Genomic DNA, 23,066 nt, shown 5'->3' with positions numbered 1-23,066 from the left:
GTGATGCTTGAGTGGATCTTGTCTTGGTACGTTCACTGGAAATTTGGAAGGTTTTTAACTGACAGGGTCATACATGTAGGAAATGTTATTTACGACTAGCGTATTGTATTTTAATTTGAAAGATGCGGAGCCGGGGAGTGATTTTGCAAAACCAATAAGTTTTCTTCGTGCTTGGCGTGTGGCAAACGAGTAATCTTCTGATACTTAAGTGTCTTTTTCTTTTATCTCTTTTTGTAGCTCAGAATTGTTTCCTTGATTTTGAACTTCGCGAACTTGGCAATCACCGGACGGCATCCAAGGTTTGAATACTGGCCTAGTCGATGAGCCCGCTCAATATCATGTAGTGAGAGCTTGGTTCCAAGGTATTCAGACAAGACCCTTAGAAGTTTACTTTCCGTCTCTTGTCATGTTTCTTGGTCATCGGCGATTCCATCAAACACTAAATTATTTCTCCGACTTTGGTCTTCCAATTTATTGATTCGGGCCTGCAGCATTTGGTTTTGTTTCTGAAGATCAAGAGAAATACAATGAAAATCCTGTTTTGCGTCGTCTATCTCTTCAAGTTTTCTATCAACGGTCATAAGTGTGGTACTGATATAGGCGAGGGCTGAGTCAATGTTTCTCTGTCCATTCCGTAACTCTTCCAATGATTTCTTTATCTCGTTGTTACTAGTTGAAAGTGAGGCTGACTGTGCTTGCAATTCCTTCAAGATGCGCAGAATTTCCATGTTTTGCTCAGATTGTGTTAGTACAACGTTAGTAGCGGAATTACTGCTCACGTCTGCACCATCTCTGCACAAATTGCCTTTGGTGGTGCCACGTGTGTTCATAGGGCCCGGGTTTTCCTTAGTATCTCCCGACAATAGCAAACGAAGGCAGCTGTCCAAGCATTCATTCCACACGCTCAAAAGAACTCGTGGGCACGGGAGCAGCATCAAGCATTGATTTTCACTTCTTTTAGCATACAAAGCAATAGAGTTACGCACCTGTGTAGCAAACAAGGACGATCTGTTAGCCATTGCGGCTGATACGCTGCTCTCGTGCCCACTGAAGTGGTCTTGCGAGAACCAGCGCCTAAATACTGGCGCTGCACTTGCTGTCGATGACCATCCTGTAGCCAAGGAGGGATGAGAAACGGGCGGAAGTCCCAGAGGTGCCGCCTGGTGGACGAATGCAGGCATATCACAGGTAGACAGCTGCGTGACTCGATGAAGGGAGACGTTAATTGGCGCCGGCAGAAATGCTGATAAAGCCGATGCTGTACACCACGAGCTGAAACAGGACCTTTGCAGCAAACAAGGACGATCTGTTAGCCATTTCGGCTGATACGCTGCTATCGTGCCCACAGAATCATTTGCAATAGTATATCGATCTGCCACATTGCAATTAAAACAGAACTAACGGGAAAACAAACGCTTTAATATAACACTCATAGGAGCCTGTTTATCTAACATAAGGCATTTCAGATTTTTGGGGGAGCATACTTCAAAATTGTGAGCATACGTCTAGCTCTTCAAAAATGCATTTTGAATTATTCAAGGCAGCTCTTGCAATAAATATTCCTCCCAAATTATTTCACATGCTTTCGATATTTATATCCGTGGAGTATATTATGAGCATATTAAGGCTGCATTTTACTTCATTACTTCTTTGTGTTTTTGCGTCATTTCAAGCGTAAAAAAATAAATATTTAAACGCACGATTTCAATGCAGCTGCTGCATATATGACTTTGAAATGAAAATGCATGAATTTAGACTTTATATTCTGGCGCTCCCAGTTTGCTGTTCGAGCATTACTATCTTAGATGTACTCGCCAGCGGTACGCTTCGGTATTATGTTGTGTTTGGTTTTGGCATCAGTGTAAGCGTCATTTTTACTATTTTCTTGGCTATATTGTTTCAAATCGTGCAAATTTACACAATGTATTTTATAGGCTTGCATAAAGGCTGCAGCATTGCTGTATTTTAGGTTCATTAGACATCTGCAGCCTTTTAGGCGCGACATAGTATATAGGCCGAGGCGGAAATATTTTCCACGCAGTCTTGGTCATTTATTCTATGGAGATTACTGTAGGGTATAACTGACCTACCTGCTGACTGAATACAGGAGTCGAGCCATGCGTACACAGTGAGTCTCGTTTCGAGGAGAGCTGCTTTTCGGCACGGCCCCGTGCAGTGCGCCACGATTCCAAAATTTGATGAAGAGTAATCCCCAACCTTTTATCACAGTTGAACATCTATTTTCTTTCACGCAGTGGTTTCATTAGACATCATTTGGGAAGGAGGATGCGACCCTATGCGGTGTATTTTATTTCTGTCGAAATTTATTTGCCGGATGTGGAGCGGTGGAACTGTTTTCATCGTTTTCAAAAGAAAAACAACAAAATGAAGAGGTAGAGAAGAACTACTCAACACTAAATATTTGGCCATCACAAAATATTTATTTTTTCTCTTATATAACCCTGAAATCTGTTAAAATGTGCAAATAACAGTGTCCGTATGTGCGGAGATTACGGCGCTGAGAGCGGCACCCGCTGTCACATAGGCGTGATAAATAACGGTATAAATACGTCGAGCTGCGCTGAATCAGTGCTTAGAGCGCTCAATCACTGACTTGTTTGATCTACAGTACTTACCTTGCGAAGGGATAATGTAAATACCACCCCAGACAGCTGCGCTTTTGGGAAACCTGAAACACAAATTGTCTATATACTGAGCACGTTCGTGCGCGTTAAAAGATTCCTGCAGATCTATATATTGAGAAACCCTCTACTGCCACGTACTCCAGAATGTCCGAACGTTAGTTTTTAAAGAAATATATCACTCCGCTTGTTTGGCTGTTTACTGCCAAATCGCAACAGGATCGGGTGCTCACTGAGTGAGGATAGTATAGTCTCATTATAGCGACTGTCCTGCACGAACGCGAGCTTCCTGCGCCTACTGCTGAATGAACATTCTAGCGCCACGATCTTTGTGATGCGGATGTTGGTACTCTATAGACAGGGTAAAGGAATTTGATCCGCAGACCATGGTGGCATACCATGTCCAAATAATTAACAACGTAGAGTATTGTATCAGCTCCATTTTTGTAGCACTTTATTGCATTCCCAATGCTGTAAGTGAGCCAAAATTTCTGGTGCTGCTAATTCATTTTTTCTTTGACACGGAGGACTGCGTTATATTTCACGCACTGGAAGTCCCATGAAATGGGACAATGCGCCTCACAAAACAAAATGAACACGAGTGATATACATACCATTACGAAAGCGAAGAAACGTAACGACAAAAGCGCATGTGCTCAATCTCTGATTTACTCTGTATATCCATGTCTTATAAGGTATCCATACTAGTGACAAACAATTTATTAAACATGTGCTGAAAGCTCAGTCAAGAAAGGACGTATAATCAGAATAGGAATAACTGCTGCTCCGACATTTGTGGGAAGGGATGTGCTAATTGACTCGTTTTGGTATACTGTGCTGAACTGCGCATTCGCGTATGTGGTCATTCAACGTGTGCGCAGTTTCCTCGAGCCGTGGACATTGAAATAATGGTGATACTGACGAGAAATAATTTAAAAACAAGATTACACGCATTGAAACCATTTACGAGGACCTCATTCTAAGCAAAATTAAACCCCTGCTGCCAACTTTGATGCCTCCACAGAAAAGTTACTAGCATCAATATAGTGAATATGAATTCTGCCATTATCAATTTCCTTCACCAAGCACCCAACACCTGCGATAAAAATGGATGGTGGAAGACATTTGGCAGCATTATTCGGTGTCTTTTGTGCAACTCGGTGCAACTTTAATTACTAATAACATGGTTCATCTCTCCGCGGTGGTACCATTTAATGATGAGCTCAACGACGAGTGTATGCGTTATTAGTTTTGATTGCAACCTCATCGTAATCTTAGCTTTAGATATTATCTTAAATATATTGCTTCAATGCAGAAATTACATTTAAGACTTAGCAAAATAACGGTTACTCTCAATTTTCTACAAAGAGTGCATAACGTGGTACTTGAATGTTCTCGACCGTAATTTATTTTCCAGGCGCCCTAAAATCGCATGGAATGTGTCGGCTTTATCTGTATTGTGCGAAAACTGTTAAAATATTCCTCATTACGGTAATGAATACCTATTGTGTGCTTTTGGCAGCAGCTGGACACAGCAGCGAATGTAGAGAAATTTGAACTGTATAGTAAGCTGAGTACTGTTCACTTTCCTATCAGCAGTCTGATCAAGTCTGGTGCTACGTAATTAGCGCCACTGAATTGCATGTTTGATTATTCGTTGTGTAAATGGTAGATTTTTAAACCAACGCCACTATTACAGGCGGGCAGTCTAGACTGTTATGCGCTGTGATAGCCTACGTGCCTAACCATAAAAATCAGAGCTTGTATTCAGAAGGTTTTTTAACCCTTTACAATAAACATTGTGCCAGCAGCGACTGTGGTTTGACAGGTCGTCCAAGAGGTTCGGTTTAATTGGAAGAACAGCTTTAGCTCCTGGAATGCCGAGATGTTTGCCTCTTGTACCATCGATGGTAGAAAGAGTGAATGTCGTCCGGGAGGGGCAGTAGGTCCTTCAAAACAATTTACATCACCTGTTCTTGTTGTATAAATCAATAGTTTGCACCGTTAGAGGAAGAATATATGCCATATTTATTTTAATGTTGCTATTGGTACATGGTTTCTTCACCCTGGCGTGGTAGCCCAGTATCTGGCGCAGTTCACAGCTAAATTAAAGTCGTAGAATAAAATTCGAGCTGCGGAGGTCCTTTTCGATGGAGGTGAAAACCAAAGCTCACGTCTACAGTGCGATGTCAGTGCTGGCTTTTGATCCCCACATAGCTCAAATTTCCCGAGCCCTCCACTATAAATGTAATAATATTTCAGGGAAATAAAAGTGCAGTATATGTCTTATTAGTGGCAGAAACTGAACTGCGCCGGAAGAGAAAGGGGAAAGTGGAAGGGCAATAAAGAAGAATTGGCGACCGCCTCGGAATATTTAACACACTCACTGACATCGCACAGCCCTCGGTTGCTATACTTTTCGTCGCAACGAAGTGCGGCTGCAGCCCTCGGATTGGAACTCATGTAATTCGATCTCCACCCTAGCAAACACCCAGCCACCACGGCGAGTCACTTATCACAACAGTCTTTCTGATAAGCTTAACGACTTTAATGAAACGCAACCTGATTTCTCGCGTCCCCAGTATTTTAAATCCGGTACGAAACAGCAGCTAATCGTGACTGCAACGTGCCTCTTCATATATTTAACAGGCGTAACCGATCAATTTGTGTACCTAAATGTATGTTGGATGCCTTGCATCACGCGCAAAGCTACCTTGTTGCCTCGCGTTCGCGCGTTGCCGCGAGTTGTGCATCCGCATCTAAATATGGCATAGGCCACATCGTTCCATCTGCCGTTGCCCACTAAAAAAAGCTGAACACTTGGGGTACTTGGGTTAGCAATTGCTCTAAACCTCGGTTTATTTCAAAGTAAGTTCGACTACTCGCTATACAACGTCGCGTTTTGTCATGTTCGGTCCGTATCACTTTCAACGAAATTTAGCTGGGTCCGAATAAACTGGAGTGAGTTACAGCCTCTTATCTTCAAAAACCATCTTTAACAAAAATATAAAAGCTATCTGAATGAAACGGCACAGTGACCTAAATATCAATAAATTAGTGTTATTGTCGAAAGAAAAGGGAGCCTCCACCTTCCTTCCCCGAACTTTAAATAAATATTAAAAAAATTCCCAGCAAGAAGGTATTCTAGAAGGCACTGCAGCATCTGATATGAAGGACAAGCTTGAACGTTTCCCTAAAGTTAGGTCGTCTTAACATGTATAACCACGTTATTTATTGCGTAAACATGCTTGTAATTTGCAGATTGGTTTATCGAAAACAAAGGCGCTGTATTAGCGACATTTCTTTGTCAATACCTACATTTCACCAGCAGAGAAGGCACAGAAGGCTGGCATCTGCCAATTCAATTCAATTCAATTTTATTATATCCGTTTAGTACATTCCAGCTTATACATACAGAAGGAGGTCCCAGAGCCAGTGATTGTATCGGGACCTCCGATAAATGACAGATAAAGTTTATTATACAAGACAGCAATAATTCACAGTAAGATAAATTTAACGTAGACAATAAATAAGTTCTTAATAAAAATAACATTATTCTGCAACAAAAAACACACTGAGCAAGCAAGGTAAACATAAAATCAGACAGTAATAAAATATATGCATAAAAAGGCATAACAGTACAGACTTTAAACATGTTAAAAAACATAAAAATACATACCACGCAAAGCTGATAACATAGTCATTATTCAGTATCGGTTTTCTGTTGTTAAAAAGAACTGTTCAATTTCGGATGCAAATCTTTTTTTGTTAAGAGATTTCACGATGGATGGTAACGCGTTCCAGACCATGATAGCAGAAAAATGAAAAGTTTGTTTCCCATAATTTGTTCGTACTCTAGGTAGTAATAAATTTTTGTTTCTTGCGAATCGCGTTTTGTTATCATTTATTAGTGAAATTAGTGGGATAAGTGATACTGGAAGTTCGTCGTTTAGTAACTTGTAGAAGAATGTGCATAGGTTGTATTTAACGAGTTCAGCGACGGCCAAGATTCAATGATTACGAAGTAAATGCTTAGTGCTAGAGTCATCGAAGGTGTAAGTAATTATACTAAGTGCCCGATATTGAATCGTTTGTAGAGAAATTAAATGCGTGTTATAAGTGTTTCCTTAGGCTACAATGGCTTAGGTGATGTGGGAATGTATCAGTGCATAATACAGACATCAGTGGAGAATGTGAAAAGAAAGCTCGTGCTCTGATTAGTTTGCGTATGCCATATGCTAGTTTCGTTTTGACGTGGGCAATATGCAGATGAAATTTTAAATGTGAATCTAACTTCACGCCCATGTCGATGCTGTAATCGTTTGGTGTAATTATATGCTGGCCAATTCGAATACACGGTGATGATGCAATAGTTATCTGGCTTGAGGTGAATAAAAGGAAAGAAGTGTTTGAAGGATTAATCTGAAGCATATTAAGTTCACACCAGTTTGAAATATGAGCAAGGTCCTTCTTAAGATTACTAACTACAGTCGATACGAATTTGTCTGAAGTGAAGATTGTAGTATCATCGGCATATAGGACGCATTTTGAAGAAGTCAGGCGGTTAGGCAGGTCATTAAGTGGGCCTGGTATTGAGCCTTGTGGTACACCTACATAAGTAGTTTTTTCATCGTAATAAATGCCTGAAATACTTACTAGCTGGCTGCGGTCTTTTAAGAAATTTTTGATCAGTTGCAATGGTGGGCCTGTTATTCCTACTGCTTCTAGTTTCATGAAGAGAATTCAGTGGTTAATAGAATCGAATGCTTTAGTGAGGTCTATAAATACTGCACCAGCGCAGTTTCCTGCTTCTATGCCCTGAAATCGCGTGCCCAAAAATCGCGTGCGTGAAAAGTGCCCTGAAATCGCGTTGCACTCGAACGCTTTTACGTTTCAGCTTCATTAAAACGGTGCGCCGCGGTCGGGTGCGATCCCAGCAATTCTGGTTCAATGGTTCGATAGCCGAGCTTGTAACACCCAGCTCCGTCTGCCAGTTGCACAGCCGTGCTTAGCAGAGCTTTCGCTGGAATAAATTATATTCAAGACATTCATAAAACTCCACCGTGTTTCCCTAATCCGCGCCTAATCTTGACGAACTACACTTACTGCAGATAAAAATCGCATGCCAGGATTTCTAACAGCAGAGTATCATTTCTCTTCACATTGGCATTACGTTCCTAGCTACGGAACTCGTGAAAATTAAGAGAGAGACAAGCACCTGGATACAAGGAAGAGAGACACATTTAGAATTGTTCGCAGAGCTCTGGTCAACATTTTTCAAAATTAGCCCCAAGAGATGCTGAAGCCATGTTCATAAAGTGTTACATCCGGTACCAGCAGAGCATGTGAAGTTCTTTTTAAACACCATATTGCAATCACATCTTACCGAATTATAAATATGCACACACACAAACATACACACACAAATATATATATATATATCTTTTAAACGAGCGAAAAGTCTACGAGTGCAAGGGAAACGTTCGTTTTTTTTTTCTTTTTTCTTGTTTATACTGTTAAGATTTACAGGAAGTTTGTCGTATGGTGATTATTGGAATAAAGAGCATTAAATGCAAAGCGGAAGGAAAAACAACGCGTCGATGTATATATATATATATATATAAGGGGAAATGAGGGTGCTCGTTATAATACATGAAGGAAAGAAGCGAACAGTCGGCGAGGCAAAGGAAAGCGTTGGAGATGGTACTTTATGTCTTTTTTTTAATGTTTACTTGGATATTCACAGAAATTATTAATGTAATCTGAATAGGGGAAAGATAATTAGACACAAAGTAGAAGAGAAAAAAAAAGTACCGATGGTGGGATCCGAACCCACGACTTCCGAATAACGCGTCCGGTGCTCTTCCAACTGAGCTACATCGGCCGCTGTCCCCCCTGCTTCTTTCTTGGGTATTTAAGTTGTCTGTATACGAACCTTGAGAGTGTTCACCAGCGCCACCCCCAGCAATAGTGGCGGACGTGGAACGTCCTTTGTTACCGCCTGCGTCACGTAGAACGCGATCAAGAGCGAGGGCGAAAGCTGTGCTAGAACGCTCTTACGCTACCTATGGCTTCAAGACTGCCAGAACCGAGACCCCCGTAAGCTACAAGCAGATCAATCAAGGGGAAATGAGGGTGCTCGTTATAATACATGAAGGAAAGAAGCGAACAGTCGGCAAGGCCAAGGAAAGCGTTGGGGATGGTATTTTATGTCTTTTTTTAATGTTTACATGGATAATCACAGAAATTAGTAATGTAATCTCTTAAGTGGAAAGAAAATTAGACACAAAGAAGAAGAAAAAACAACGTGCCGATGGTGGGATCCGAACCCACGACCTCCGAATAACGCGTCCGGTGCTCTTCCAACTGAGCTACATCGGCCGCTGTCCCCCCTGCTACTTTCTTGGGTATTGATGTTGTCTCTATACGAGCCTTGAGAGTGTTCACCAGCGCCACCCTCAGCAATAGCGGCGGACGTGGAACGTAATTTGTTACCGCCTGCGTCACGTAGAACGTGATCAAGAGCGAGGGTGAAAGCTGTGCTAGGACCCTCTTACGCCACCTATGGCTTCAAGACTGCCAGAACCGAGACCCCCGTAAGCTACAAGCAGATCAATCAAGGGGAAATGAGGGTGCTCGTTATAATACATGAAGGAAAGAAGCGAACAGTCGGCGAGGCCAAGGAAAGCGTTGGGGATGGTACTTTATGTCTTTTTTTTTATTGTTTACTTGGATAATCACAGAAATTAGTAATGTAATCTGAATAGGGGAAAGATAATTAGACACAAAGTAGAAGAGAAAAAAAAAGTACCGATGGTGGGAACAGAACCCACGACCTCCGAATAGCACGTCCGGTGCTCTTCCAACTGAGGTACATCGGCCGCTGTCCTCCCTGCTACTTTCTTGGGTATTTATGTTGTCTGTATACGAACTTTGAGAGTGTTACGAGCGCCGCCCTCAGCCAAGGCGGCGGACGTGGAACGTCCTTTGTTACCGCCAGCGTCACGTAGAACGTGATCAAGAGCGAGGGCGAAAGCTGTGCTAGAACCCTCTTACGCTACCTATGGCTTCAAGACTGCCAGAACCGAGACCCCCGTAAGCTACAAGCAGATCAATCAAGGGGAAATGAGGGTGCTCGTTATAATACATGAAGGAAAGAAGCGAACAGTCGGCGAGGCCAAGGAAAGCGTTGGGGATGGTACTTTATGTCTTTTTTTTTATTGTTTACTTGGATAATCACAGAAATTAGTAATGTAATCTGTTAAGGGGAAAGATAATTAGACACAAAGTAGAAGAAAAAACTACGTGCCGATGGTGGGATCCGAACCCACGACCTCCGAATAACGCGTCCGGTGCTCTTCCAACTGAGCTACATCGGCCGCTGTCCCCCCTGCTACTTTCTTGGGTATTGATGTTGTCTCTATACGAACCTTGAGAGTGTTCACCAGCGCCACCCTGAGCAATAGCGGCGGACGTGGAACGTCCTTTGTTACCGCCTGCGTCACGTAGAACGTGATCAAGAGCGAGGGTGAAAGCTGTGCTAGGACCCTCTTACGCCACCTATGGCTTCAAGACTGCCAGAACCGAGACCCCCGTAAGCTACAAGCAGATCAATCAAGGGGACAACATAAATACCCAAGAAAGTAGCAGGGGGGACAGCGGCCGATGTAGCTCAGTTGGAAGAGCACCGGACGCGTTATTCGGAGGTCGTGGGTTCGGATCCCACCATCGGCACGTTGTTTTTTCTTCTACTTTGTGTCTAATTATCTTTCCCCTTAACAGATTACATTACTAATTTCTGTGATTATCCAAGTAAACAATAAAAAAAGACAAAGTACCATCCCCAACGCTTTCCTTGGCCTCGCCGACTGTTCGCTTTCCTTCATGTATTATAACGAGCACCCTCATTTCCCCTTGATTGATCTGCTTGTAGCTTACGGGGGTTTCGGTTCTGGCAGTCTTGAAGCGATAGGTAGCGTAAGAGGGTTCTAGCACAGCTTTCGCCCTCGCTCTTGATCACGTTCTACGTGACGCAGGCGGTAACAAAGGACGTTCCACGTCCGCCGCTATTGCTGAGTGTGGCGCTGGTGAACACTCTCAAAGTTCGTATACAGACCACATAAATACGCAAGAAAATAACAGGGGGGACAGCGGCCGATTTAGCTCAGTTGGAAGAGCACCGGACGCGTTATTCGGAGGTCGTGGGTTCGGATCCCACCATCGGCGCGTTGTTTTTTCTTCTACTTTGTGTCTAATTATCTTTCCCCTTAACAGATTACATTACTAATTTCTGTGATTATCCAAGTAAACATAAAAAAAAAAGACATAAAGTACCAACCCCAACGCTTTCCTTGGCCTCGCCGACTGTGCGCTTCTTTCCTTCATGTATTATGACGAGCGCCCTCATTTCCCCTTGATTGATCTGCTTGTAGCTTACGGGGGTCTCGGTTCTGGCAGTCTTGAAGCCATAGGTAGCGTAAGAGGGTTCTAGCACAGCTTTCGCCCTCGCTCTTGATCACGTTCTACGTGACGCAGGTGGTAACAAAGGACGTTCCACGTCCGCCGCTATTGCTGAGGGTGGCGCTGGTGAACACTCTCAAGGTCCGTATACAGACAATATAAATACCCAAGAAAGTAGCAGGGGGGACAGCGGCCGATGTAGCTCAGTTGGAAGAGCACCGGACGCGTTATTCGGAGGTCGTGGGTTCTGATCCCACCATCGGCATGTTGTTTTTTCTTCTACTTTGTGTCTAATTATCTTTCCCCTTAACAGATTACATTACTAATTTGTGTGATTATCTAAGTAAACATTAAAAAAAAAGACATAAAGTACCATCCCCAACGCTTTCCTTGGCCTCGCCGACTGTTCGCTTCTCTCCTTCTTATATATATATATATATATATATATATATATATATATATATATATATATATATATATATATATATATATGTACACATTTCATCATGACATTGAAATTGCAAAACTAGAAACAATCCCACAGCAGCGTAATGTGCAAAAGCTAGAGCTAATGAGGGATAGGCATTAGAGCTAAACACTGAGCGCCCGCTCTCAAAATGAGCTTATCACTTATGCCAATACATCCTTCACTAGCATAGGCCTCATATTTCATTCAGATGCATTGCTAATGCTCTCTCAAAATATAAAGAAGGAGTTCACTTTGCAGGGACCAGATAGGCTGCCAGATAGGTTTTACTATACAGGTGCATAATATGTCTAAAACAGTATAAGCACAAACTAGTTTACTGCTACAGATGCTAAAGGGAGGGACATCTCTAATTATTTTGTCCGAATGGGCCAAACCGGAGTGTATACCAGAATCTGGGAAACAGAAATACAGATGCAGTCAATGCAAGTCAGACGATCCTGTCCACTTCTAACCGTCGGGCAAAACAACATAATATTCTGTGAGCAACGGATGGATGAACGTGTGTTGTGGATCTTCTCCTGTGTTTGTCTTTGTTTGCGCCACATATCTGAATACGATGATGCACCAACTAGCCTCTCAAGCCGTTATTTTGAAAGAATGGAGCAACGCCGTTTGTAGTGTTGGATAGATTCGCTGTCGTTCGCACTGTCTGATGAGGCAAACGAAAAAGAACCATCATCTGAATACATCCGTTCAATTCATCTTCTGCTGCAAAGCTAAAAACCAGAAGAAATAAAAAAACCCTGTCGGTGTGCTCGGCTCATGAATTTTCCGTGCTCGGGGACAGCAGATGCAGGCATGATGACATAGCCAACAATTGCAAAACTGCAGCACAAATTGAAAAAGTTCGAGAATAAAAATTGTGCATGGCAGAGCGCCGCAAGAAAAGGTCAGTAAGCCAGACAGAAATACCCTCATGCGAATATAAAAAAATGGTAAATCAGCCTTTAATACTCCAGTGTGGGAGGCGGTATTAGAAATTGTAACACAACGTAGTCAAAGCGGCATCCACAATTCTAATGCGGCTCTCAAGACAATGGAGTTCCGAGCTGTCGGATGCATATATAGCATTAGTGAAATTATTCCTCTTTTGGTGAAGAAAACATTGTTTAGCCCACTTGTTATATTTTACCTATCATAATTAAAATAGTTTATGGCGAAAAAAACAGTCAAACACACAGGTAAGTGACGGGACGAAGCGCTTATCACGTTTTTTGCGACTTAAACTATTTTAATTATGAACCAAAACCAACTAGCTCAGCAGTAAGGGCTTTTACCTATCATACTGTGCACTAGTATGGGGACCAACTACTGCCAGCAATCATAACCTGTTGTTCTACTACAAAAAAGGTATTAAGAATATTTGAGAGATATTATGTTAAGCCACGCGATCTTCCTACTGAGCTCTATTTATTAAACACACAATACTTCCAGCCACACAGATATACTAATACAAATTATTGCAACACATAAACAATAAAAGGCTATACCTAATCACTTTAGGTCAAACTACGTCCAAGTACTCACTGCGTAAAGAGCACAAAAGAATGCCAGTAACTAGAACCAACTACGACCGACAGACCTTAAATGTTCAGATAACGCATTTAATAAATATCTTTTCAGGTAAACTTGATTTTTAACATCCCAGATTTAAACAATATGTCAAATTATTTTTGATAAATCCCTCCATCTATTTTCCTTAAACGTGGCATCCATGTAATGACTAATGTATATATGTATATTGAATATTTCGTGTGCAATATGAGATATAATGTTGTTTATTTTTTATATGTATGTAAGTATACATATACATGTTTATTTTATTTTTTTATTTTTGGTGTGCCACTATGTACATATGAATGTATATAAGTAATATACAAATATCTGTATTTTGTTATAATTGATTATTCTGTATGCAAATTGCATGAAAAGGGAACATTTCTAATCCAAGTTTGTACATATTTACTGGAGATAACCATATTGTAGGAGCCTCTGTCAGGCCTTGTGCCTTTAGTTCCTGCTCCACTTTCACTGTAGAAAGGAATAGAATAAAGAAAGAAACAAACAAAAAGGACATGCCCTAAGTGTCCAAGGTCAGCCGCCGATGTGGATCTTTGCCACCTTTTGTGAACATGCTCAGGAAAGCATTAGTCAAGAATAAGACAACTACGAAAGGTTGGACTCCGGGCTACAAGGGAGTAAGACGTCCACTTGCGGCTACTGGAGAAACATTAAGAATCGCAGCTTGCTCCGGATTCTTGAGAACATTACTCTGCGCGACTTACAGCCCCATTTTATTACACATGGAATGTGTTGGAATAGAAAAAAAAAAGAACATTGAGGCCAGTTTTTTTCGAAAAGCGGCAAAAGAGGACAGAAAGATGTAAGAGAAAGTTACAAAGGCGGCGGAAATTAACGTAAACAAATGAATGGAACATAACAAATTTTATATTCCTGGTCAGTGCGGTCTGGATGCCTTAAAGGGACAGTGCAACGGTTTTCGAATGTGTCAACACTATAGATTTTTGAAGTAGATTATTTTCTGATTATGTCTGTTAAGTAATTTAGGCGCACAATTCAAATTTCCTCCGCCCAGCGCGACTGCTACAGAGAAAGAAAGCGGAGAGAGAAACCTCGCTTCAGCGGCTGTCGTGTCGTCACTGAGAGGAGCCGGATGCCATCAGAGCCAACGAAGGGGGCTTTCGGCGTGCGCTGTTCGTCATCTTGCGTGCATTGAGGACACACAAAACACGTCACCTTAGTGTTGCGCACCTGATACAACAAAACTGCATGTATTCAGATCCACGAACAGCTGTGGACGCTACGATGTAGTTTTCTATTGTGTTAAAAGCTGGCGGCGCATGTGGCGTTGATGAGAAGAGAGATAAATTCAAGCCGACGAAAGGAAAAATTTTACTCGAACCATTTTCATGGCTGGAAGTGTATGCAGTTTGTTCCTAATGCGATTTCTTAAGGCTTTCACAAAAAGGCATGGCTGAACCATGACGTGGTTCCTTCTATTTCCTAGCACAAAAGAGTTGGGACAGTCATAATATCTTAGAACCGCAGTTGCTAAAGGAAGAAAAGGGAGGTAAGGTTTCTAATTAGTAGTTCCCTTACTTTCTGACCATTCAGGTCTTATTTGTAGGTGAACCGTTGCGTTTAGCGTTGATTGCAATCCGTTCATGGAGTGCCATCTCGCGATGGGACGGGCAGACAGCATAGGCACTTGGTTGTATTCGCGTGTCTTTTTTTTTTCACGCGAAAGCTCTCCGCAACGGCTTCTGTACTAAACCCGGACAATTAATCAGCAGCACGCGCTGATGATTTTTGCGAGTTAGCAGATGATTAAGAAGAGCCCCCTGCTGTGTCGTAGCTACGTTGTGACGGATTTGCGAGATCGTTTCCAGCACGGAACGTGCCTGATGTGTTTGTGAAACCCTTAAGGGAGCAATATTAGAAGATAAGGAGTGTACCGCTCAGGTGATTATAGGCGCATTCAAGTTAGGAGCGCACAAAGCGAGTTTTCCTTTGATGGGTCCGAGCAAGCAATCGTCGAAATTGTTCATATACAGCCTTGTGATTTTGCACCCGTTGCTGCTGTGTCATTTTGCATAGTCCTGTCTTGTTTGGGGATGCAAATTAGGTTATAAATGAAAACTACGAGGCTCTTGTGGGAAAACACATTTTAGAACATGGTTTTTTAATGAAGGTATGGTTGTGAAGGAGCTGCAACATGGCTTTCAAAATACGTCAGCCGTCAATTCACTGGACGTCTATTGTGAGAGTATGATAAAAGGGAAAGGTTCTCTACGTCTGCAAATTTCCTATGGCTCAAGCAGCATTCTGCGCACTTTTGACTTCTACAGCACATTGGCCCCGTCAATGACACCGCATGCATTGCCTTATGGCAAGTTAAAAAAAACGCGCATCGTTTATTATTAATTTGTCTGGTGGCAGCTGCGTACTGCTTAACCTTTCTATAAAATTATTCGTCTCACCAAGGTACGACGACTGTCACTCAAAGCAGGATTTGGTACACCGAGCCTCGGGTCCATTTTTCACAACACTGGCCTTTCGAGCAGGGCGGGAGACCTGAAATGAAGTTAGGCGGCTAGGTTATTGTTCGCAGCCCTTTTTTTCAAGAATATGCGCGCCGAGGTGTCGCTGAGGGCCATGTAGTTTCTGCTCATAATGACACACTAGTCTTCAAAATTGCTTCCTCTAACCGAAGCAAGTTTTCATGCCAAATCTACGTTGCCCACAACGGAAGTGCTGCATCGTTTGTGGGCGCATCTAGTATGGATATATGCAGCTAAAATTTGGATGGCCATTCGTGTGGATATGACATGCCATAATTACAGTCAAAAAGCCACAGAGAGCTGCGATCAGCACACAGCGCCGCGATGGAACCGCATCGGCAGCTTCCCCGGTCCTCAAAAGGTCGTCACGCGACGTCTTGGCCAATCACAGCCGTGGTGCGACCCGCGGTGAGCCCCGTCGCGTGGGCTGCGTATTTCTGCTGAAAAAAGGTGCTTCTATTTGCTTCTGCCTGATTGCAATCTGATATTGGAGCTCGCAGCATAAAAAACTGTGGGTTTCTGCTGAAACCCCAATTTTTGCAAAAAGTGCTGCAGTGTCCCTTTAGCGTAGTTAGAGTATCAATTTGACGAGTACAAATACGGCATTCCAGACTCGAGTTGTATTCTAACATCGCGTGCTATTTTCAGATGTGATGGTCATATCCGGCGCCCGCGGCCAATCTACATCTGCACTCCTTGGGTAAATATAAATCTCACCCTTAAATCTCAAGAAAACGTCTTATTACGCTAACGACAGAAGTTGTAATAAGACACCTTGGCCTTATCACGTACCGTGTTACGGTTAGACATAACGCTGTGCCGGGGACAAGCTCACAACTAGGGCGTCCCCGCTGACTTGCAGAGCGCGGGGCAGCTGAGCCTACAGGAGCAGATGACGCCTGGTGCTACTACAGGGAGCAGATGATGCAGAGGGGATGATGCTTGTCAGCTATGCTCAATGTCTGTAGTGTCAAGTATAGCTAGCGCTTTCGTACCTGCATTGGGTGGGCTACTGGTAAACCAGTAGAGATAACCTAAGAAGGTTCGTTTGCAGATCTTGGTTTATACCATAAGAAATAATCCGAAGTTCTAACGTTGGCTCCTCAGTTATGAGATTATGCTTATAATAAAATTATAGCTATAACTCGCAAAATATGGCGGCATCTGTGTTTATGATTACCATTTATTATATATAAATAATATTTTGTTTACATTCGAAGCAAAAGCTTAGGGATTTCCCGCTGACGAGGTGAGAAAAGTGACACGTGCTGGACTCAATGAGCCCATGGCAGACACATACTTAAATATGGCATACTTAAACGCTGCTTCGTTTAGTCCTGCTCAAACTGGACAGAAAGAGATACTTCCACGACGTGTCATACGTCGGCGAATGGACGTTTGTTCAGAAGTGTCTACGCCATCCTAGGCCTATTTACCTGCGTCTAAGAAGTTGAACTATTGGTACATATCACCTAGTGCAATCGCATTAATCTGCATCCGAATAGTGAGTTTAGATGATCATTTGTAAGCTGTTAACTACGCGAATAATTTGCTGCATTACCTAAGTAATTATTTTGGCGAACAATGTGTTGTAAAATCGGCCTAAATCTCCACCTTTATCCTCAGAGTGTGGACGAAAACATGCCTGAAAGCAGCATTGATCATTCATATTGTTTATTTTTTCACTTCTTCAATTGTTTTAAGAAAACTGTTTATTATTTCTACTTTTATATATGCCATTGCTCGTTAAGAGTTAGTGAAGAGCCAGTTAAGTTATCCGTTGCTGTAACTCCAAACAGGAGCTCATGAAAGACACAGAAGCTTCTACATCTATTTCTACAGTTTACATGGAGACTTAAAGCGTGCGAAAAACGGCCATCGCAGCACCATGTGAATCACTTTATGACAAATAAATGATTGAATGGTGGAAAGATCTATGGTGAGAGAGATCTACAAGGCATGTTGCCCTCAACGTTTTATTGGTACTACTCAAACTACAGACGATGCCTTCTGCACAAAAGAAGAGATCACTGCGTCAACTAGTTTAGTAACATAAATCATAGAAAGGGCAGGCACTAAATCAAATCGAATAAGTCATCACGAAGGGAAATGTATAACACTAATTTGGGACAGCCAGTGGCATAAAGAGGTTGCTTTGTAGTAACAGTGTGGCATCGCCTCCTAAAGCCCATTACGAAAGCGGACATCTGGCCTCGGCACTGAAAAAGGCTAAGATTTCTCGTAAGATGCAGGAGTTTGTGCTTACAAGCGTGCTTATATATTCTACATTGTTCCGAAAGCCTTTAACCTAGCCGAGAGGTTTTGCGCGATGTTTTCCTAATAATGGGAGCATTTGTAGCAACAGGAACACTGGGGGCAAGTGCAAAGGAAGATAGCTGAAAATCAGAAAACGATATTTAATCGCAAATGCCAGAAGTCACTGTATATAAATTGTTATGAAGCATGTATGCATTTCTTTTCAATTACCAAACACATATCTGTATTCGTGTCTGCGTTTTTTATCTTGATCTCATTTGCTGCTAACAGTATATGCATATCAGTGGTAACTAAAGTATGTAACACTATATAAAACAAGATTTCGCTCTTTGATGTACTTATTTCACGTTTTTGATGTAACTGAACGGCGGGTCCGTTTTCAAGTCTCTGTATTTTTTCAATTAGATGTTTACATATTAATTCGCGCAGATAGATATTTGAACAAGAGGAAAATAAGGTTTTGCCTGTTCTGACTTCCACTCGCTTATTTTAATGGCTCTGTTTTTCAAATGAAGTAGAGGCAACTACTTCATTGTTTACAGAAAGACTGCAGAAATCTAAGAAGTAGTACTGTGGCACTCGACGTGTTTTTGTTTCATCACCGGAGGCTTTTAAAGTGTTCACACAGTACTGAAGTCCGCACTTCCGCCTCGTGGATTCTTTGCGATTTGCTGCCTGCAGTCTACAAGATCGATAAATATGGCACCAAATCGAAACGTGCAGTAATGTTTTCGACCTATTCTGCCAATTCTTCCAGTACATATTACTAAAACCCTCTGTTCGATCTTCTTCTGGAAATATGAGATATTTCTATTTTACTATTTAGAGGCAACAGGTCTTACGCTTTTGTTCCCAAATTGTTTACTAGTGCTCACAGATTCAGAATGCTATCTCAGAATACGTGGATGAGGAGATGCAGGAGATGTGACATGAAGAAACACAGTTAGGAAATGATAAACCATCCTTATGTTATTAGCACTTTTGAACATATATTGAAACCAGATGAATCATAGGAATGTACGTGTCAGGTAGAGTTAATGCACCCCTCACTTAAGAGCACTTTGTAGGGCTGTAATGGTTAATGCTTCATACAGAACACGGGATCACGTCATCCTATTTGCTTGACTGTATCGATGCGAAGGCAAATCATGTTCGACAGAATCTCAATGCACCAATGTATTATAGAAGAAAATTTTCTAATGCTTCCTCATTGTGTTACACGTTCTTCTAAAGTTTCGTGTAGGGCTTTCAATTTATTACGCCGTAAATGAACAATGTTAATATTAGTGAAATATATTAATGTGAGTATTTTAGTTCATGAGCTTGTAGGATATTTACTTGAATTTTGTTGTAAACTTTTCTGTGTACATGGTTCTCTTCTATGTGAGAGTATCTCAAAATAACGGCTTGAGGGGCAAGTTGGTGCATCATCGTATTCAGATATGTGGCGCAAATAAACACAAACACAGGAGAAGATACACAGCACACGCGCACACTACCAACTGTAAGAAGAACCGGAAAACACTTCCTCTTCTACACTCAGGCACGTCTCAACTTCCTCTTCTTCTCATTTTCCTCTTCTTTGCCCAGGGGGAAAATGGCACTCACTTCCTCGCAGACCTTAACCTTGTCCAAACATGGCGGTGACCAATCTCTTCTTCCTCTTCTTCTATTCTTCCTCTTCTTTCCCAAGGGAATATTGACACTTTCTTCCTCTCAGCCCGAAAACATCAACCAATCATGACAGTCACAAAATCTATACCGTCTTGTAAATCCACACCTCTGCTTTGCCCAGCAGCTCCTACCACGCTGGACAGGCAAATATCACCACAAAGTCACAAGTCATTCACTAAAAACACCACCACACATATACAGTAGGACATGTCCATCTACACCCCATAAACTTAAGTAGTCCCTATATAATGAGCAACTTTATCTTGCCAATATCTAAGAAGCCACGAGGCCCATGTACTTGAGGGGAAAAATTCAGTAAACTCCCATGGCCCCAAAACGTAAGATGAGTCCAAGAATACCAACTTTAGGCCAAGATTAACAGCTAGAGGCCCGATAATAATCTCATTCTTTGCATAACTCAGGAGGATTGCTCAATAAAATTAAATTCTTTTCTACGTAAACTCAACGAAGCTTCACTAATGCATCTCTCATCTTTCTTCTGTATCCAATACGCCTCTAAAATTTCGCGTGCCATCTTATCCCGACTCTTGCCTAATATGTTTAGCCTGCTGAACAACGGCTCACACTTGCACTTTTGGCAGTGCAAGGCTAAATTTGACCCTTTGCCATTTACTATGGACTTCTCATGTTCCCTCATTCTATCATTAATGCATCTGCCTGTTTGCCCAATATATAGATTACCGCACGTCAGAGGAACCTCATAAATCACCCCCACCCGACATCCAATAAAACTCTTAACATGCTTCTTATCGCATTGCCCTTTGTTTTTTCTTCCTATTATTGCACATAACCCACCCAGTTTATTGGGTGCAGAAAACACAACTGGCACCTCAAACCTACTAGCCACCTTTTTCAGGCAGTGTGCAACTCTATGTATATATGTATGTATCCCAGGGCTAAAAAAGAGCTACTTCCATATGGATCAGCCCATTCAAAGACTATAAAAAGAGGGATAGCTTCCCTTTGTTTGGAGTCGTCCTTGTTAAAATCATGTATACATATGGCAGAGGAAAGCTTTAATAATCAATTACAAAGACTTGATGCGGCTGGTTTCCCGGGTATGATTATATGTGGGGTGGCAGAGTCTTTGCTTCAAAAAATGAAAGGGAAAAAAAGATCGCCAGATAGGTTGAGGAATAAACGACCACAAGTGATCCCCTATATACATAGAGTTGCACACTGCCTGAAAAAGGTGGCTAGTAGGTTTGAGGTGCCAGTTGTGTTTTCTGCACCCAATAAACTGGGTGGGTTATGTGCAATAATAGGAAGAAAAAACAAAGGGCAATGCGATAAGAAGCATGTTAAGAGTTTTATTGGATGTCGGGTGGGGGTGATTTATGAGGTTCCTCTGACGTGCGGTAATCTATATATTGGGCAAACAGGCAGATGCATTAATGATAGAATGAGGGAACATGAGAAGTCCATAGTAAATGGCAAAGGGTCAAATTTAGCCTTGCACTGCCAAAAGTGCAAGTGTGAGCCGTTGTTCAGCAGGCTAAACATATTAGGCAAGAGTCGGGATAAGATGGCACGCGAAATTTTAGAGGCGTATTGGATACAGAAGAAAGATGAGAGATGCATTAGTGAAGCTTCGTTGAGTTTACGTAGAAAAGAATTTAATTTTATTGAGCAATCCTCCTGAGTTATGCAAAGAATGAGATTATTATCGGGCCTCTAGCTGTTAATCTTGGCCTAAAGTTGGTATTCTTGGACTCATCTTACGTTTTGGGGCCATGGGAGTTTACTGAATTTTTCCCCTCAAGTACATGGGCCTCGTGGCTTCTTAGATATTGGCAAGATAAAGTTGCTCATTATATAGGGACTACTTAAGTTTATGGGGTGTAGATGGACATGTCCTACTGTATATGTGTGGTGGTGTTTTTAGTGAATGACTTGTGACTTTGTGGTGATATTTGCCTGTCCAGCGTGGTAGGAGCTGCTGGGCAAAGCAGAGGTGTGGATTTACAAGACGGTATAGATTTTGTGACTGTCATGATTGGTTGATGTTTTCGGGCTGAGAGGAAGAAAGTGTCAATATTCCCTTGGGAAAGAAGAGGAAGAAGAGATTGGTCACCGCCATGTTTGGACAAGGTTAAGGTCTGCGAGGAAGTGAGTGCCATTTTCCCCCTGGGCAAAGAAGAGGAAAATGAGAAGAAGAGGAAGTTGAGACGTGCCTGAGTGTAGAAGAGGAAGTGTTTTCCGGTTCTTCTTACAGTTGGTAGTGTGCGCGTGTGCTGTGTATCTTCTCCTGTGTTTGTGTTTATTTGCGCCACATATCTGAATACGATGTGAGAGTATGTTTACATCATCGTAGGTATAGGAAAATTTTGAAAAGCCATGTTTGGAAAGTATATTTGCTATTACAATATATAATTATATTTCAACAAGGACATTGGCACCGACCAACAGCCAACTTGAAAGATCAATTTAGGTTCACGGTCTTGAGTTAGTTCTTCTGAATATAAAGAACCATATGCATCAAAAACAGTTGAACAAGAACCCTAAAAACAATACAACTTACATCCTTTATTTTCGTGTGCGTTTAGAACTGAAACTTTTTTTTACGGCGCCAAAATATAGACACTGTAATTTCTTTGTCATTTTCTTTTTTTTCTTCATATATAGTGCAATCAACTACAGAGCCATGGAGAACCTTGCGATGTCGATCCTCGTTGTAAATGCGGCTTGAGGATCTTTCCTAATGGACTACGCCGATGCCTGTCGACCGACGTAGTTGGATAGTGTTCTCGCAGAGCATCAATCTGCCGACAACGATTGGTAAATAAAACTGAGATACTTTAAAGAGGCGAAGGTACTTAAGTCTGGCTCCAAAGAAAGTAACATACAAATAGGTGCAATATTGAAAATTTTATTCACAGAAGCCACAGAAATTTTGATTATTTTGCGCAAATATAGGGCGGGGTTAAATGTCGTTAACATGAAGCCTTAAAAGAAAGTATTCCTTTATAGCATACGCATGCAAGGTTGAAAAATAATGTGGCAATAAATTAGACAAATATAGCCGAATATGAAAAAATGCATGACATTTTGCATAGATACTTTTTCCTATCTTGACGACGGTGGGGGAGAAGAGAAACCTTCTGTTTCAATTCTGATATTGAATAATTTATGAAATCTGACCTTTCCAGGATGTTTTTTGGAGCGAACAAAAAATGATGGTGGCGAATGTAAGGGTCGGGGAACTGTTACTCGTTTATATCACCAGATTTATATCCGAGTGCACACAGTGAATAAATGACTAAGAAAAAATAGCTTCCATCTTAGAAAGGCGCTATCAAAAAAAATAAAGGTTTTGTCCCCCACCAATCTAAATGCACGAAAGCTAACAGGATATTCTTCAGAGGAGCACAAAGTTTTTTGTATGTCCTCTTTGTCCTGTGAATGCCCGGTGCGCCATGA

At 41.7% G+C, this 23,066-nt stretch overlaps 1 long non-coding RNA gene across 1 annotated transcript; it reads left to right on the top strand.

The window, feature by feature from the left end:
- Positions 1-1,773: 1,773 nt before the first annotated feature.
- LOC146181528 (uncharacterized) lies at positions 1,774-22,444 on the top strand. The gene is made up of 3 exons (XR_014700440.1): positions 1,774-1,861; positions 16,323-16,374; positions 22,272-22,444. It is a non-coding gene; the product is annotated as an uncharacterized LOC146181528 (long non-coding RNA).
- The last annotated feature ends 622 nt before the right edge of the window (positions 22,445-23,066 follow it).

This window comes from Amblyomma maculatum, chromosome 8 (genome assembly GCF_055883805.1).
Source record: "Amblyomma maculatum isolate TAMU_Amacu chromosome 8, ASM5588380v1, whole genome shotgun sequence".
Taxonomy (NCBI): domain Eukaryota; kingdom Metazoa; phylum Arthropoda; class Arachnida; order Ixodida; family Ixodidae; genus Amblyomma; species Amblyomma maculatum.
The sequence above is the reverse complement of the archived record's forward strand: the minus strand, read 5'-3'. Positions and strand labels throughout refer to the sequence as shown.